Source organism: Cherax quadricarinatus, unplaced genomic scaffold (genome assembly GCF_038502225.1).
Source record: "Cherax quadricarinatus isolate ZL_2023a unplaced genomic scaffold, ASM3850222v1 Contig923, whole genome shotgun sequence".
In the NCBI taxonomy this organism is placed as follows: Eukaryota; Metazoa; Arthropoda; class Malacostraca; order Decapoda; family Parastacidae; genus Cherax; species Cherax quadricarinatus.
The window spans coordinates 80568-88555 of NW_027195949.1; positions in this window are offsets into that span (position 1 = coordinate 80568).

Here is a 7988-nt window from a genome sequence, read left to right on the forward strand (position 1 = left end):
TCCTTCCCTCTCCTCCTCCTTCCTTCTCTCTCTCCACCCTTCTCTCTCTCCCTTCTCTCCTCCACCTTCTCTCCTCACCCTTCTCTCCCTCCCACTCTCTCTCCCACCCTTCTCTCCTCCACCCTTCTCTCTCTCACCCTTCCTCTCCTCTCACCCCTTCTATCTCTCTCACCTTCTCTCCTCCCTTCTCTCTCCCTCCTCCCTTCTCTCTCTCACCCTTCTCTCCCTCCTCCTTCTCTCCTCACCCTTCTCTCCCTCCCACCCTTCTCTCCCCTCACCCTTCTCCTCCCACCCTTCTCCTCTCTCACCCTTCTCTCCCTCCACCCTTCTCTCTCCCACCCTTCTCTCTCACCCTTCTCTCTCTCCCACCCTTCTCTCCCTCCTCCTTCTCTCTCTCACCCCTTCTCTCCCTCCTCCTTCTCTCCCCTCCCCACCCCTTCTCTCCCTCCCACCCTTCTCTCCCTCCCACCCTTCTCTCTCACCCTTCTCTCCCTCACCCTTCTCTCTCTCCCCACCCTTCTCTCCCTCCCACCCTTCTCTCCCTCCCTCCCTTCTCTCCCTCCCTCCCTTCTCTCCCTCCCTCCCGTCACAGGGTGAAAGTTGGCAACCATTTCACCTTTCCTGTGGGTTGCTGTGTCGTGATTGGTGGAGCTTTCACCAATAAGGACACGACCTTTTTCCCGGTACGTGAACTGCAATTGTTGAGATGTATCGTGTATAATACCGGTAGTGAGTGAGTGAGAGAGAGGGAGAGAGAGAGAGAGAGAGAGAGAGAGAGAGAGAGAGAGAGAGAGAGAGAGAGAGAGAGAGAGAGAGAGAGATGGTGAAAGACAAGACACTGGATTATCCTTAAACAGCATTCAGGAACGTGACCAAAGAACCCTTTAAGATAGTACAATAGTGCACTTGACTGTATCTGCTGGAGTCTTAAGGTGTTACTTTAGACGTAAGTGTTAAAACACCACTAATGATCTTTTTGTACCTACCTTTGTAAAGTTCCCAACACCAGGTACACCTGGGTCACCACTGACCTTACCCAGGCACACCTGGGTCACCACTGATCTTACCCAGGTACACCTGGGTCACCACTGACCTTACCCAGGTACACCTGGGTCACCACTGACCTTACCCAGGTACACCTGGGTCACCACTGATCTTACCCAGGTACACCTGGATCACCACTGACCTTACCCAGGTACACCTGGGTCACCACTGACCTTACCCAGGTACACCTGGATCACCACTGACCTTACCCAGGTACACCTGCATCACCACTGACCTTACCCAGGTACACCTGCATCACCACTTACCTCACCCAGGTACACCTGCATCACCACTTACCTCACCCAGGTACACCTGCATCACCACTTACCTCACCCAGGTACACCTGCATCACCACTTACCTCACCCAGGTACACCTGCATCACCACTTACCTCACCCAGGTACACCTGCATCACCACTTACCTCACCCAGGTACACCTGGGTCACCACTGACCTTACCCAGGTACACCTGCATCACCACTGACCTTACCCAGGTACACCTGGATCACCACTGACCTTACCCAGGTACACCTGTACACCTGTACATCACCACTTACACAAGGTATACTTGTACATGTACAAGGTATACAAGTACATGTACAAGGTATACAAGTACATGTACAAGGTATACAAGTACATGTACAAGGTATACAAGTACATGTACAAGGTATACAAGTACATGTACAAGGTATACAAGTACATGTACAAGGTATACAAGTACATGTACAAGGTATACAAGTACATGTACAAGGTATACAAGTACAAGGTATACAAGTACATGTACAAGGTATACAAGTACATGTACAAGGTATACAAGTACATGTACAAGGTATACAAGTACATGTACAAGGTATACAAGTACATGTACAAGGTATACAAGTACATGTACAAGGTATACAGACCATAGCTGACGTCAGTGACATACTACTATATAGAAAGCTGCTTGTTATGCTGAGCATTTGGGGGAAATTAGATCAGTTTTGACCCAGGATGCTACCCACACCAGTCACCTAACACCCAGGTTCCCATTTTACTGATAGGTGAATAGGGGCAGCAGGTGTCTTATGGAAACACGTCCTAATGTTTTCCAGCCATAACAGGGGATCGATCCCGGACACCAGTGTGTGAACTGAGTGCGCTGACACATTCCTTTAAAAAAGGGAAGAGAAGATGTAAACTAGAAAGAGAGAAACGCTTCCTATACAAGTGAAGGTGAAGAATCACAGAGCTGATGTAAACTAGGAAGAGAGAAACGCTTCCTATACAAGTGAAGGTGAAGAATCACAGAGCTGACGTAAAGTAGAAAGAGAGAAACGCTTCCTATACAAGTGAAGGTGAAGAATCACAGAGCTGATGTAAACTAGAAAGAGAGAAACGCTTCCTATACAAGTGAAGGTGAAGAATCACAGAGCTGATGTAAACTAGGAAGAGAGAAACGCTTCCTATACAAGTGAAGGTGAAGAATCACAGAGCTGACGTAAAGTAGAAAGAGAGAAACGCTTCCTATACAAGTGAAGGTGAAGAATCACAGAGCTGATGTAAACTAGGAAGAGAGAAACGCTTCCTATACAAGTGAAGGTGAAGAATCACAGAGCTGACGTAAAGTAGAAAGAGAGAAACGCTTCCTATACAAGTGAAGGTGAAGAATCACAGAGCTGATGTAAACTAGAAAGAGAGAAACGCTTCCTATACAAGTGAAGGTGAAGAATCACAGAGCTGATGTAAACTAGGAAGAGAGAAACGCTTCCTATACAAGTGAAGGTGAAGAATCACAGAGCTGACGTAAAGTAGAAAGAGAGAAACGCTTCCTATACAAGTGAAGGTGAAGAATCACAGAGCTGAAGTAAACTAGAAAGAGAGAAACGCTTCCTATACAAGTGAAGGTGAAGAATCACAGAGCTGATGTAAACTAGAAAGAGAGAAACGCTTCCTATACAAGTGAAGGTGAAGAATCACAGAGCTACTGAGAGGGGCCAATATATCTGAAATATGGAAGGAGGCACTAGTCAGAGAAATAACAAATATCGAACTTAAGATTAAGATTACAAGAAACACGGGAAATATTTAAAGCCATAAATGAAACTGAAAATTAACACCGAAATATTTCTTTGCCTATCTATGCCAAATCTATGGCAAAACCCACATGCAGTATTGGTCCCCTGCTTGGACCAGACGGGACTTACACAGATGACAGTAAAGAAATGAGCGAGACACTGAAGTCTCAATATAACTCAGTGTTTGGTGAGTCATTAACCAGAGTCGATAATCTAAATAAATTTTTTATGACCGAGGCCCAAAATCTGGTTAATTCAAGAATTTCTGATATAAACATAACACCACAAGACTTTGAGTAAACAGTAAATAACATGGCCACACACTCAGCTCCTGGCCCAGAACTCCGTCTTCGTCAAGAACTGTAAGAAACCCTTTACAAGTGCCTTAAATATTCTCTGGAGAGGGAACATGGACACAGAGGTCATCCCACACACAGAGGTCATCCCAAACACAGAGGTCATCCCACACACAGAGGTCATCCCACACACAGAGGTCATCCCACACACAGAGGTCATCCCACACACAGAGGTCATCCCACACACAGAAGTCATCCCACACACAGAGGTCATCCCACACACAGAGGTCATCCCACACACAGAGGTCATCCCACACACAGAGGTCATCCCAAACACAGAGGTCATCCCACACACAGAGGTCATCCCACACACAGAGGTCATCCCACACACAGAGGTCATCCCACACACAGAGGTCATCCCACACACAGAGGTCATCCCACACACAGAGGTCATCCCACACACAGAGGTCATCCCAAACACAGAGGTCATCCCACACACAGAGGTCATCCCACACACAGAGGTCATCCCACACACAGAAGCCATCCCACACACAGAGGTCATCCCACACACAGAGGTCATCCCACACACAGAGGTCATCCCACACACAGAGGTCATCCCACACACAGAGGTCATCCCACACACAGAGGTCATCCCACACTCACTAAAAACAACAGACAGCCGCAATCCTAAATGTATGGTTGTCAACCACTGAATACCGAACAATTGCCCAACCCAGGGCAGCATGGGTATGGAGCAGGGCGCTCCTGCCTCTCACAACTACTGGACCACCATGATGTGGTCTTTGATGTAGGTATACAACAGTATACTAGCCTGTCTTGAAGGTAGCTGACAGCATACAACAGTATACTAGCCTGTCTTGAAGGTAGCTGACAGCATACAACAGTATACTAGCCTGCCTTGAAGGTAGCTGACAGCATACAACAGTATACTAGCCTGCCTTGAAGGTAGCTGACAGCATACAACAGTATACTAGCCTGCCTTGAAGGTAGCTGACAGCATACAACAGTATACTAGCCTGCCTTGAAGGTAGCTGACAGCATACAACAGTATACTAGCCTGCCTTGAAGGTAGCTGACAGCATACAACAGTATACTAGCCTGCCTTGAAGGTAGCTGACAGCATACAACAGTATACTAGCCTGCCTTGAAGGTAGCTGACAGCATACAACAGTATACTAGCCTGCCTTGAAGGTAGCTGACAGCATACAACAGTATACTAGCCTGCCTTGAAGGTAGCTGACAGCATACAACAGTATACTAGCCTGCCTTGAAGGTAGCTGACAGCATACAACAGTATACTAGCCTGCCTTGAAGGTAGCTGACAGCATACAACAGTATACTAGCCTGCCTTGAAGGTAGCTGACAGCATACAACAGTATACTAGCCTGCCTTGAAGGTAGCTGACAGCATACAACAGTATACTAGCCTGCCTTGAAGGTAGCTGACAGCATACAACAGTATACTAGCCTGCCTTGAAGGTAGCTGACAGCATACAACAGTATACTAGCCTGCCTTGAAGGTAGCTGACAGCATACAACAGTATACTAGCCTGCCTTGAAGGTAGCTGACAGCATACAACAGTATACTAGCCTGTCTTGAAGGTAGCTGACAGCATACAACAATATACTAGCCTTGAGAAACAAGTAACTAGACAAAGAATATCATTGCCTCAGTATATCTTGAAAATTCTAGTTATCCAGGATATGATTTACTTTCATCTGTGAGAGAGATCTTGCTACATAGTCACTCCCAGGTCTTGCAAAAAAAACTTTCTATTTTCATTAGAGTTCGTCCTATACTGGGTATTAATTCCCTTCATTCTTCCACAGTGGACAAACTGAAAGACGTTCTCTATGGACAGTCTTACCTGGAGTCCACTGTAAGATTAATGTCTTCCAGAGACGTTGTTCTTACAAAGATTCTGCGATTATCACCAAGACTTGTTAAGGTAATGTGATTATTCTGCGATTATCACCAAGACTTGTTAAGGTAATGTGATTATTCTGCGATTATCACCAAGACTTGTTAAGGTAATGTGATTATTCTGCGATTATCACCAAGACTTGTTAAGGTAATGTGATTATTCTGCGATTATCACCAAGACTTGTTACGGTAATGTGATTATTCTGCGATTATCACCAAGACTTGTTAAGGTAATGTGATTATTCTGCGATTATCACCAAGACTTGTTAAGGTAATGTGATTATTCTGCGATTATCACCAAGACTTGTTAAGGTAATGTGATTATTCTGCGATTATCACCAAGACTTGTTAAGGTAATGTGATTATTCTGGGATTATCACCAAGACTTGTTAAGGTAATGTGATTATTCTGCGATTATCACCAAGACTTGTTAAGGTAATGTGATTATTCTGCGATTATCACCAAGACTTGTTAAGGTAATGTGATTATTCTGCGATTATCACCAAGACTTGTTAAGGTAATGTGATTATTCTGCGATTATCACCAAGACTTGTTAAGGTAATGTGATTATTCTGCGATTATCACCAAGACTTGTTAAGGTAATGTGATTATTCTGCGATTATCACCAAGACTTGTTAAGGTAATGTGATTATTCTGCGATTATCACCAAGACTTGTTAAGGTAATGTGATTATTCTGGGATTATCACCAAGACTTCTTAAGGTAATGTGATTATTCTGCGATTATCACCAAGACTTGTTAAGGTAATGTGATTATTCTGCGATTATCACCAAGACTTCTTAAGGTAATGTGATTATTCTGCGATTATCACCAAGACTTATTAAGGTAATGTGATTATTCTGCGATTATCACCAAGACTTGTTAAGGTAATGTGATTATTCTGCGATTATCACCAAGACTTCTTAAGGTAATGTGATTATTCTGGGATTATCACCAAGACTTCTTAAGGTAATGTGATTATTCTGGGATTATCACCAAGACTTCTTAAGGTAATGTGATTATTCTGCGATTATCACCAAGACTTCTTAAGGTAATGTGATTATTCTGGGATTATCACCAAGACTTCTTAAGGTAATGTGATTATTCTGGGATTATCACCAAGACTTCTTAAGGTAATGTGATTATTCTGGGATTATCACCAAGACTTCTTAAGGTAATGTGATTATTCTGCGATTATCACCAAGACTTCTTAAGGTAATGTGATTATTCTGCGATTATCACCAAGACTTCTTAAGGTAATGTGATTATTCTGCGATTATCACCAAGACTTCTTAAGGTAATGTGATTATTCTGCGATTATCACCAAGACTTCTTAAGGTAATGTGATTATTCTGGGATTATCACCAAGACTTCTTAAGGTAATGTGATTATTCTGCGATTATCACCAAGACTTCTTAAGGTAATGTGATTATTCTGCGATTATCAGCAAGACTTCTTAAGGTAATGTGATTATTCTGCGATTATCACCAAGACTTCTTAAGGTAATGTGATTATTCTGGGATTATCACCAAGACTTCTTAAGGTAATGTGATTATTCTGGGATTATCACCAAGACTTCTTAAGGTAATGTGATTATTCTGCGATTATCACCAAGACTTCTTAAGGTAATGTGATTATTCTGCGATTATCACCAAGACTTCTTAAGGTAATGTGATTATTCTGCGATTATCACCAAGACTTCTTAAGGTAATGTGATTATTCTGGGATTATCACCAAGACTTCTTAAGGTAATGTGATTATTCTGCGATTATCACCAAGACTTCTTAAGGTAATGTGATTATTCTGCGATTATCACCAAGACTTCTTAAGGTAATGTGATTATTCTGCGATTATCACCAAGACTTCTTAAGGTAATGTGATTATTCTGCGATTATCACCAAGACTTCTTAAGGTAATGTGATTATTCTGCGATTATCACCAAGACTTCTTAAGGTAATGTGATTATTCTGCGATTATCACCAAGACTTCTTAAGGTAATGTGATTATTCTGGGATTATCACCAAGACTTCTTAAGGTAATGTGATTATTCTGCGATTATCACCAAGACTTCTTAAGGTAATGTGATTATTCTGCGATTATCACCAAGACTTCTTAAGGTAATGTGATTATTCTGCGATTATCACCAAGACTTCTTAAGGTAATGTGATTATTCTGGGATTATCACCAAGACTTCTTAAGGTAATGTGATTATTCTGGGATTATCACCAAGACTTCTTAAGGTAATGTGATTATTCTGCGATTATCACCAAGACTTCTTAAGGTAATGTGATTATTCTGCGATTATCACCAAGACTTCTTAAGGTAATGTGATTATTCTGCGATTATCACCAAGACTTCTTAAGGTAATGTGATTATTCTGGGATTATCACCAAGACTTCTTAAGGTAATGTGATTATTCTGCGATTATCACCAAGACTTCTTAAGGTAATGTGATTATTCTGCGATTATCACCAAGACTTCTTAAGGTAATGTGATTATTCTGCGATTATCACCAAGACTTCTTAAGGTAATGTGATTATTCTGCGATTATCACCAAGACTTCTTAAGGTAATGTGATTATTCTGCGATTATCACCAAGACTTCTTAAGGTAATGTGATTATTCTGCGATTATCACCAAGACTTCTTAAGGTA